Consider the following 12186-nt stretch of genomic DNA (forward strand, 5'->3'; position numbering starts at 1 on the left):
ATAATCCTGGATTATCTTGGTGGACCCAATCTAATTACATGTGTCCTCTGTCTGTAGTCATAGGGAGATGTGACAATTGCGGAAGGGTCAAGAGAAATGCAACTTTGCTGGCTTTAAAGACAGAGGAAAGGGACCATGAGCCAAGGAATGTGGGCAACACCTAGAAGCTAGAAAGACCAGGAAACAGATTCTCCCTGAAAGCCTACAGAAAGAAGCACAGCTCTACCAACACCTTGCTTTTAGTTCAGTGAGAACCATGTTTGACTTCTGACCTACAAAACTACAAAATAATAAATTTGTGGATTTTTTTAGCTACTAAATTTGTGGTAATTTGTTATGACAGCATAGGAAACTAATACATAGTGTGATGTAAGGGTAAAAGTTCATCCTTTTTCTTTTGTGTATGGATATCCGACAGAACCAGCAGCACAATTTGTTGAAAAGACTATACCTTCCTTATTGATTTACCATGACACATCTGTTGAAAATAAACTGACCATATATATATATATATATATATATATATATATATATATATATTTCTGGACTCTTCTTTGCATTTCATTAATCTATATGTCTATGCATATGCTAATACCACACTGTTTAGATTACTGTAGCTTTATAGTAAACCTGGAAATCAGTTAGAGTCCTCCAACTTTGTTCTACTTTTTCAAAATTCCTTTCGGCTATACTAAGTCCTTTGAATTTCCATATGAATTTGAGAATAAGCTTGTCAATTTCTAAGAAAAAAGTATGCTGAGATTTTGAATTGGATTGTATTGAATCAATACATCAAATGTGAGTGAACAATACTGAGTCTTTCAACCCATGAATATGCTATATTTCCCCATTCTTTACATCTTCTTTATTTCTTTCAGCAATGTTTTGTGCTTTTTGGTATACAGGGCATGCAGATATTTCATTAAATTTTTTTTTATGTCATGATTTTTTGATGCTACTTGGGATGGTTAATTTTATGTGTCAACTTGGCTGGGCCTTGGTGCCCAGATATGTGGTCAAAGATTATTCGGATGATTCTTTGAGGATGTCTTTGGATGAAATTAGCATTTAAATCAGTAGACTTTATAAACCCACGCACCTATGGTCACCTAATCTATGACAAAGGAAGCAAGAATGTACAATGGAGAAAAAGTCTCTTCAGTAAGTGGTGCTAGGAAAACTGGACAGCTACATGTAAAAGAATGAAATTAGAACATTCTCTAACACTATACACAAAAATAAACTGCAAATGGATTAAAGGTCTAAATGTAAGATGGGACATTATAAAACCCTTAGAGGAAAACATAGGCAGAACACTCTCCGACATAAATTGCAGCAAGATCTTTTTTGATCCACCTCGCAGAGCAATGAAAATAAAAACAAAAATAAACAAATGGGACCTAATTAAACTTAAAAGCTTTTGCACAGCAAAGGAAACCATAAACAAAACAAAAAGATAGCCCTCGGAATGGGAGAAAGTATTTGCAAATGAAGCAACTGACAAAGGATTAATCTCCAAAATATACAAACAGCTCATGCAGCTCTATATCAAAAAACAAACAACCCAATCAAAAAATGGGCAGAAGGGGCTTCCCTGGTGGCGCAGTGGTTGAGAGTCTGCCTGCTAATGCAGGGGACACGGGTTCGGGCCCCGGTCTGGGAAGATCCCACATGCCACGGAGCAACTAGGCCCGTGAGCCACAACTACTGAGCCTGCGCGTCTGGAGCCTGTGCTCCACAACAAGAGAGACCACGACAGGGAGAGGCCTGCACACCGCGATGAAGAGTAGCCCCCGCTTGCCACAATTAGAGAAAGCCCTTGCACAGAAACGAAGACCCAACACAGCCAAAAATAAAAATAAATAAATTAAAAAATGAAGGCTCAACATTTAAAAATATATATATAAAAAATGGGCAGAAGAAAAAATGTTCATTGCAGCACTATTTACAGTAGCCAGGACATAGAAGCAACCTAAATGTCCATTGACAGAGGAATGGATAAAGATGGGGCACATATATACAATGGACTATTAGTCATAAAAAAATGAAATAATGCCATTTGCAGCAACATGGATGGACTGAGAGATTGTCATACTGAGTGAAGTAAGTCAGAGAAAGATAAATATCATATGATATCATTTATATGTGGAATCTATAAAAAAGGGTACAAATGAATTTATCTATAGAACAGAAATAGAGTTACATATGTAGAAAACAAACTTATGGTTACCAGGGGTTAACGGGAGGGATAAATTGGGAGATTGGGATTGACATGTATACTACTATATATAAAATAGATAACTAATAAGGACCTACTGTATAGCACAGGGAACTCTACTCAGTACTCTGTAATGGCCTATATGGGAAAAGAATCTAAAAAAAGAGTGGATATATGTATATGCATAACTGATTCCCTTTGTTGTACACCTGAAACTAAGACAGCACTGTAAATCAACTATACTCCAATAAAAATTTTTTTTAAAAATCAGTAGACTTTGAGTAAACCAGATTGCCCCCCATAATATGGGTGTTAACTGAAGGCCTGAATAGAACAAAAGACTGACCTCCCTCAAATAAGAAACAATTCTGCAGCAGACAGCTTTTGGACTTAAACTACAACACCTGCTCTTCCTTAGGTCTTCAGCCTGCCAGCCCTCCCTGCCTATTTTGGACTTGTCAGCTTCCATAATTGGGAGCCAATTCCTTCAAATAAATCTATTTCTTTCGCTCTGTCTATACAGATCCCATTGGTTTTGTTTCTCTGGAGGACACTGACTAATATACTATTGCAATAAATGGTATTGTTTTAAAATTGCCATTTCCAATTGGTCATTACTAGCATCATAAATTACTTTTGAAAATTAAAAATAAAATGAAGTAGGGATGATAGTGTATTTTTTTCTTTCTATAAAGAATTCACGAAAGCTTATTTCAATATGGAAGGACACATCATAGTTTTGGGGAACACTGATACTCTGAGAGGAATGTGGTCTCTTTTGGGAACTCTTTTATGTTCTTTAATGTTCCAGACCTTCTCTGTGTAGAGAGGAAGAATTCACTACCATTTATTAATCTTATATATTGTTATGGACTGAATTGTGCACCCCACCCCCCAAAAATTCATATGTTGAAGTCCTAATCCCCAGTACCTTAGAATGCCACTGTATTTGGAGAGGCATCTTTAAAGAGATGATTAAGTTAAATGAGGTCATTAGGGTGGGCCCTAAGCCAATTTGACTGGTAGCCCTGTAAAAAGAGGAAATTTGCAAATAGACAGACACAGAAGAGTATGTGAAAATACAGGTAGAAGACTGCCATTCACAAGACAAATTACCACAAATTTAGTGGTTTGAAACAATACAAATTTGTTCTCTTACTGTTCTGGGGTTCAAAAGTTCGAAATCAATTTCACTGAGCTAACATCAAGGTATTGTCAGGGCTGGTTCTTTCTGGAGACTCTAAGAGGAGAATCTATTTCCTTGACTTTTTCAGCTTCTAGTGGCCTGCTGTATTTCTTTACTTGTGGCCCCTATCTCCATCTTCAAGGCATCGTGCTACGTTTTCTTCTTCCAGCATCACATCCTCTTCTTCTCTGACCTGAACTCCTTTGACTGTCTTACAAGGAGCGCTGTGATTATATCAGCCCACCTGGCCAATCCAAAATAGTCCCCATCTCAAGGTTCTTAATCACATCTGCAAAATCCCTTTTGCCATGTAAAGTAAAATTCACAGGTTCTGGAGAATTAGAACATGGACATCTTGAGGAACTTTATTCAGCTTACATCATTATCCTTCATATATATCATATGTATAGATTTCAATTTTAGAAAATGCAGTGTTTTTACTATAATTGAGGCATTCTGTAAGCTGGCTGTACCTAATTTTTATCCTTTCATGATGATTATTGACATGGTATGTTGGTATACTTGGAAACTTATGTATGTCTTAATAGAACTTCATTATAATTATAAGGTCATCTAAATGTTTTATTACCAGGCAGATGAGAGAATGCGTGTGTGCAGTTAGCTTTCGTTTGGGGGGACATTTGTCTGATTTGTCATCTTGAAGCACATCTTGAAATACACTGTTGGATTCTCATTTAAATGGTTACTGTATGTGACCAGTGGTGCTAATCTGTTTAACTGCCCGCCCACTTGCTAACTGGCCCTTCTTTTGTTTGATACAGTTTCCTTTTTTTTTCAGAACTGTTGGAAAAAATTCACAAATGGTTCATTCTTTCTGTTCACACTGAAACAGGAACTTACCTCTTCTTTATGAATGAATATACTTAATAGAAATATTATTATATTATAATATTAACACTGTATTATATAATAAGCATTTTCCTACTTACTAGAATTAACAGAAGCTAAACATAATCTATTCACCTTTTTATATTACGACTATCATCTTTATACCTTGTATAAATTTTCCTTTGGGGCATTATTAGAAACTTATGGTCTTTTAAAAATTCAATGAGTTCTAATTTAACATGATTATTATAATTTTTTTATGATCACATTGCCTCAACTTGGTTAAAAGGAACCCCCTTAAACTGGCCTGTTTGGCTTTTTTAGAGTTGCCTCTAATGATCCCAAGAACATCCTGACTTCCTTGAAAAAAACAAAACAAAACAGGAATTCCTGGATGCTTCCTGATTTTTTTCCTGCTGAAGGGCATGACATTAACTATCCTCAAAAATCTTGGTTTCCTCTAGAAGAGAATGACATTAGAGGTCAAACTATGGGCTCCAGAGGTATATTTATAAGCACTGGTGATAAGCAAAAGTGCTGCTACTGTGGCTGCACTGGACTGCTTTCTATGGTTCACAGTGGTAGTTTCAATTTAACACATTCTTTCGTACTTTACTTACTGCTGTATGGTTTCATCAATCACTAAGACTTTTCATATTAACACTTCTAAACAAAATAAAAGCCAGGAGTGGGATGTCATTTTTCATCTCTCACACTGGCAAAGATTAAAAAGATTGATGATGCTCAGTGTTGGCCAGAGGGAAGGGAAACAAGACATTCCCATAAACTGTTGGTGGTAGTGTAAACTGGTATAACATTCTTATAGAACAACTTGGTAACATCTACTGATGGTGAAACACCTGTTAACTTAGAAATTCCACTTTTAGAAATTTACCTTACACATAAACTCATATACAAATATATATGATTACTGCAACATTGCTTGAGGTAGTGTATAACAGGAAACCATCTAAATGTCATCACGAGGACTTCCCTGGTGACACAGTGGTTAAGAATCCGCCTGCCAATGCAGGGGACATGGATTCAAGCCCTGGTCCAGGAAGATCCCACATGCCATGGAACAACTAAGCTCTAGAGCCACAACTACTGAGCCCGTGCTCCACAAAAAGAGAATCCACTGCAGTGAGAAGCCTGTGTACCTCAACGAAGAGTAGCCCCTGCTCACCCCAACTAGAGAAAGCCTGCGTGCAGCAACAAAGACCCAACACAGCCCCCAAAATAAATAAATAAATAAACAAATAAATGTCATCATGGGGGGACCCGTTAAATAACTATGGTACAACCATACAATGAATGCTGTGGAACCATTAACAAAATCCCGTGTATATGTGTGTGCGTGTGTGTGTGTGTGTGTGTGTGTGTGTACATAGATACATATTTACACACATAGATATACATATGTTTGCATTCTAATAACAAATGCCTGGTTATAGAAGAAACAATGGTTTTACCTTTGGAAATTTGAATAGGGGAAATTAGATAGAGGAAGACTTTTACTCCTCACTTTATAATCTTTTATACTAATATTAAACTTTAAAAAATACTGTCAATTAAACACTGTCAAATTAAAACAAGGAATAGAAAAGAAGGTTGTGATTACAGCGCAGCAACTTTCTAACAAAGAATTAGCTGCTGAAAGATGCTTTGGAATCTTATTAAGCCCAGGTTGAAATGTGAAGAACTGTGACATTTATTTACTGGATATGGAAGCCATGGGAAAGAGCTATGATGGAAGAGCTTATGTTATCCGGCATGTGGAACACCAATGAACCAATATTTCTGGCACTTAATGAAGAAACTCCAAAAGATAAATGAGTGCATAGGACTGTGGCAATGGATATGGGAGTCATGGACGTGATGGAGCCTATTTTCACCTGGAGACAGCAGTACATGTGTACCCTGCAAATAAGTGATTTTGGCATTTTAGCAGAAAGACTTTCACAGAGACTTTCTTCATGAGGTTGAAACAGTCTGAGGGAAAAGGCCATACCAATGCTGGAAATGCAATAGATGAGGTGGTAAGTCTACAGCAAGAGTCTGAGAAGGAGGAACGAATCACACTGCTACTAGCAGATGGGGTCCAGTGTCACCCTAGGAGGATGAAGCAGAAGAGAAGAGTGATAATGAACTCTCAAGTGGAACAGGTGATGTTCTAAGCATTGTCCTGAGAAGATCCTATATTCTTGGGGAGAATTGTTAGGAAGATGGCACAATAACCTTGGTGCACGACAGAAAGGGCTATCCACTGTGGTGAAGAGTGCTGTTCCTGAAGCATTGAGGGCAGAGGTATGGTAATTATTAGCAGGCTGCCATGACAACCAGGCAATGCTCGATAGATATCATTTTCTTATCACAATGGACTCAGCCCAGGAGAGTGTTATTACTAGAGATATATTCATCAGACATTTCCTGCACATGATTACTTTAAAGATACCAGAGGAGATGGCCAGGAATCGCTCTACAAGATTTGCAAGGCCTACTCTGTCTACAACAAAGACACTGGGTACTGTCAAGGGCAGTCTTTTCTTGCTGCTGTATCGCAGCTGCATTTGCCAGAGGAACAAGCATTCTGTGTTTTGGTGAAAATCATGAATGACTATGATTTATGAGACTTCTGCAAAAACAGCTTTGAAGACCTTCACTGCTAATTGTATCAGCTGGAAAGACTAATGCAAGAGCAGTTACTGGACCTCCACGACCATTTTTCTAATCTGAACCTGGAAGCTCGTATGTGTGCATCCCAGTGGTTTCTCACTCCTTTTACTGACAAGTTCCCACTCTGCATGGTCTTCCACATCATTGACTTACACTTTGTGAGGGTTTGAACATAACCTTTCACGTAGCCTTGGCTCTCCTAAAGACCTCAAAGGAAGATCTTCTGCAAGCTGATTCTGAAGGTACTTTACAGTTCTTCAGAGTTAGCTTTCTAAAGTTATTCAGAGATACAAGGCAGAGGAAAATGCAAGAAGTATAATGGAGCAGGCTTACAATATTAAGGTACAAACCAAGAAACTGAAGAAACATGAGAAGGAATATCTGAAAATGCAAGAGAGTCATCTGCAGCAGGAAGACCCAATGGATAGATACAAGTTTGTATATTTGCAGATAACTTCACCTCTTGCTTTTATACTGGTAATCTTCGTACGCTGAGAGAAAGAAAGGGAAAAAGAAAAAGTAGCTATCAACTACTTTCAAAAATGAGAAAAAGGAAAATGACAAAGTACCGTTTTAGTTGTGCACAGTCACATCCTAATCTACTCTATGCTTTTCCTTCATGGTATATTGTATCCTTCAAGACTCCAAAGCAATGCAATGATTTAGTCAAAATATTTGGTTAAAAATACTAACCAGTTATATTTGTTCAACTCCATTAGTAACTGTGTAAAGTTGAGAGCACCCTAAATGTCCAATACTTAAATTTTAAAGCAACTTAAAATGTTCATTGCCTCATACCACACCTCATGATGTTTGCATGATGCATAATAGTTATAAAAGTCTGTAGTACTTGGAAACATTAAGCTTTTACCAATTTGGAAAAGTTTTTAAACAATTTAAAGGACATTGCCAAACAAGCAAAGCAGGCCTGATGGACTAAAAAATGAATTAGAAAGAAAAAAACTGAAATGGTAGAAATAATTTTTAACACATTCCTTTTGCTGTTACTTTTCTTATATGTACTCTTTTTCATGTATTATGATAGCAAGGCATATCATTACAGTAGAAAAGCAAAAAGAATATAAAGTACACCATAATTCTACCTATCCACAGGTAGTAGAATTTACAACTTGGTGCTGCTTCTTTCCTAAACACACACTTTCTCTTCCTCTGAACACAACCATCTTTTATCCTAGAGTCCTGTCACTCCTGTCACCGGAGCTTTAATGTTATTAGTTTCTAAGATCCAAAGCCTGAGGGAGGAAAAGGAAGGCTGAAGAATCCAAAAAAGAGCACAGTATAAAGAGGGAAAATGACTGAAATGAAAATTTTTACTTCACAATTTTGCCTTAGGTTAATTCTAAGGCCTAAAAACTACCACGTAGCCACTCAGTAACTGTCAAATAAATAAACAAATGTGTCAACAAGCAAAACCGGTTTAATACATATCTATTTAATGTTCAATTTCTCATAAGGATGTCATTTCTATCTTCAGGATAAAAATTCAAAACAGTTTTCAGCTCTTGACATTGGATAATGTGGGCACATATTTATCTCCTGCCTGACACCTTTCCTTTCTGACGAGTTTCTACTCTGCTGCATCACCATATCTGAACTGACCACTCTGAGGTGACTAGCACCTTATCACTTTACACTTTCCTCACTTCTTCTATACTGTGACAGACATTTAATATTTTGTTTTATCCTATGTACTCCAGTTATTGCTCATGTGAAGAACAGATATCTTATCACTGGGATTTGGTCTGAGGGCAGAAACTCCATCACAGTAATTGGCCCAAACATTAAGAGTCTAGAAAGGACTTTAAAAAAAAAAAAAAGCCACCCCTCATCTACATCCCAGATCATCAAATGCTTTTCTGCATTCTCCTTAAAAATTTTGAATTTCTTAAAAAAGGTTTTATTGTATTCATGTGTAAAACAGAGGATAAATAAAAGTACCCCAAAATTAAGCACCACTGCTTCATACTTCAAAGAATGTCCTCTAGATTTCCTATTGTTTGCAAAATGTATTTATGAAATAAACATTAAATACTCCAGTTGCATGAACAATAACAATTCTTTTAAAACTTCAATAATACTTGTGCCTAATGTACAATGTAGCAATGTTCATTATGAAGAGGTTTTAATACGGAGGAGCACATTCTTTTTTTTTTTTTTTTTTTTTTGCGGTACGCGGGCCTCTCACTGTTGTGGCCTCTCCCGTTGCGGAGCATAGGCTCCGGACGTGCAAGCCCAGCGGCCATGGCTCACGGGTCCAGCCACTCCGCGGCGTGTGGGATCTTCCCGGACCGGGGCACGAACCCGCGTCCCGTGCATTAGCAGGCGGACTCTCAACCACTGCGCCACCAGGGAAGTCCGAGAACATTCTTTTTTCCAGAAACTTTAAGAAAATGGATTCTTTTTCTTTTTAAATAAATTTTGGTTTATTTATTTATTTTTGACTGCATTGGGTCTTCATTGCTGCACGTGGGTTTTCTATAGTTGTGGCGAGCGGGGGCTACTCTTCGTTGCGGTGCATGGGCTTCTCATCGCAGTGGCTTCTGTTGTTGTGGAGCACGGGCTCTAGGCACACGGGCTTCAGTAGTTGTGGCACGTGGGCTCAGTAGTTGTGGCTCGAGGGCTCTAGAGCACAGGCTTAGTAGTTATGGCGCACGGGCTCAGTTGCTCCACAGCATGTGGGATCTTCCCAGACCAGGGCTTGAACCCGTGTCCCCTGCATTGGAAGGCGGATTCTTAACCACTGTGCCACCAGGGAAGCCCCCCAAATGGATTCTTTTTTAAAGAACATCTAATGGTTTCTGAATGTTTGGCTTTCAAACAGCCAACACAGATTTTAGGGGAAAAGCTTTCAGTATTTTTCCCTTGAGGATGATGTTACCTGGGAGTTCTTTATATATAGCCTTTATCATGTTGAGAAAGTTCCCTTCTAGTTCTAGTTTAATGAGTGTTTTCTCATGAAGGAATGTTGGATTTTGTCAAATGCTTTTTCAACATCAATTGAGATGGTCATGTGCTTCCCCTCCTTCATTCTATTTATGTGGTGAATTACACTGACTGATTTTGTGTGTTGAACTACACTTGCATTTCTGGGATAAATCCCCCTTGGTCCTGGTGTATAATCCTTTTAACATGCTGCTGAATTCTATTTGTTAGCATTTTATTGAGGAGTTTTGTATCTATCAATAAATTCACAAGAAAAACTGGTCTGTAGTTTTCTTTTCTTGTAGTGTCTTTTTGTCTGGTTTTGGTATTAGGATAATGTCAGCCTCATACAATGAGTTAAGAAGTATTCTTTCCTCTTCTATTTGTTGGAAGAGTTTGAGAAGTAGTCATGTTTATTCTTTAAATGTTTGTAGAATTCACCGAATGGAGTCATCTGGTCCTAGGCTTTTCTGTGTTGGGATATTTTCTATTGCTAATCCAATCTTCTTACTTGTTATAGGTCTATTCAGATTTTCTATTTCTTCTTTAGTTTTGGTAGTTTGTGTATTTCTAGGAATTTGTCCATTTCATCCAGGTTATCTGATTTATTGGCACATAGAGTTCATAGTATTCTCTTATAATGCTTTTTATTCCTGTAAGGTCAGTAGTAATGTTCCCTCTTTAATTTCTGATTTTAGTAATTTGAGTATTCTTTTTTTTTCTTAATCTTTAGGTTTCTCAATTTGTTGATTTTTTTCAAAGAATCAATTTTTGGTTTCATTGATTCTATTGTTTTTCTATTCTCTATTTCATTTATTTCTACTCTAATTCTTATTATTTCTTTCCTCTTTATGGTTTGAACTCAATTGAATACAATATATTAAGGAATTAATTTTTTCTTCCAAATGCCTAAAATTGAAGAATAATTAACAACCTCTGAGTCATCAGGCAAAGAGCAGCCTATTTGTTAAATTTACTGTTTAAATCCATGTTAAGAGCTCTCATATAATTCACAGTAGAATATTACTATGTCTTTACGAATATGTTTAGAAAAGGGCAAAGGTCATGGGGGAGAACTACCATAGATTGAATGTTAAGGTTGTCTTCTAGTTTATGAGACTTGTGCCAGGCTGAAAGAGAGCAATACCATGGACCTCTTGCATGTTTACAGGAAAAATTAAAATCAAGCTTCTCATTTTTAGATCATCATGTCATCATGAGACACATCAGAACTTAGGTCTGTTTCTGAAGAAGACAAGCATGACAAGAACCCTGTGATATCCCATGAACACTGACTTCTCTCCTGGAGAGAAGAACATTAGTATAATGTGGGTTTCACAACTCTCCCCAAAGATATGGCTCTTATGTCCCTAAGACTGGCTTTCTAAGGGTCTGTTCAGAATAATTGCCTTCTGCCACATATGACAAACCCACAGCTAACATCATTCTCAACAGTGAAAAGCTGAAAGCATTTCATCTAATATCAGGAACAAGAAAAGGATGTCCACTCTCACCACTTTTATTCAACATAGATTTGGAAGTCCTAGCTATAGCAATCAGAGAAGAAAAAGAAATAAAAGGAATACAAATTGGAAAAGAAGAAGTAAAACTGTCACTGTTTGCAGATGACATGATACTTTACATAGAAAATCATAAAGATTCTACCAAAAAACTACTAGAGCTCATCAATGAATTCAGTAAAGTTGCAGGATACAAAATTAATGCACAGAAATCTCTTGCATTCATAAACACTAACAATGAAATATCAGAAAGAGAAATTAAGGAAACAATCCCATTTACCATTGCATCAAAAGGAATAAAATACCTACGAATAAATCTAAGTTGGCAAAAGACCTGTACTCTGAGAACTATAAGACACTGATGAAAGAAATCAAAGATGACACAAACAGTTGGAAAGATATACCATGTTCTTGGATTGAAAGAATCAATATTGTCAAAATGACTATTCTACCCAAGGCTATCTACAGATTCAATGCAACCCCTATCAAATTATCAATGGCATTTTTCACAGAAGTAGAAAAAAATTTAAATTTGTATAGAAAACACAAAAGACTCTACATAGCCAAAGCAATCCTGAGAAAGAAAAACAATGCTGGAGGAATCAGGTTCCTTGACTTCAGACTACACTACAAAGCTATAGTAATCAAAACAGTATGGTACAGACACACACAAAAAACAGAAATATAGCTCAATGGAACAGGATAGAAAGCCCAGAAATAAACCCATGCCCCTATGGTCAGTTAATCCTGCTCCTGGACATACATTCAGAGAAAACCATAATTCAAATAGATAT

General features: G+C 37.0%; 1 pseudogene across 1 annotated transcript; it reads left to right on the forward strand.

The window, feature by feature from the left end:
• The first annotated feature begins 5842 nt into the window (after positions 1-5842).
• On the forward strand, positions 5843-7424 carry LOC309834286 (rab GTPase-activating protein 1-like; annotated as a pseudogene). The gene has a single exon. The product of its transcript is annotated as a rab GTPase-activating protein 1-like (transcript).
• Positions 7425-12186: the final 4762 nt, after the last annotated feature.

This window comes from Grampus griseus (genome assembly GCF_964374135.1).
Source record: "Grampus griseus genome assembly, chromosome: 16".
Classification (NCBI taxonomy): domain Eukaryota; kingdom Metazoa; phylum Chordata; class Mammalia; order Artiodactyla; family Delphinidae; genus Grampus; species Grampus griseus.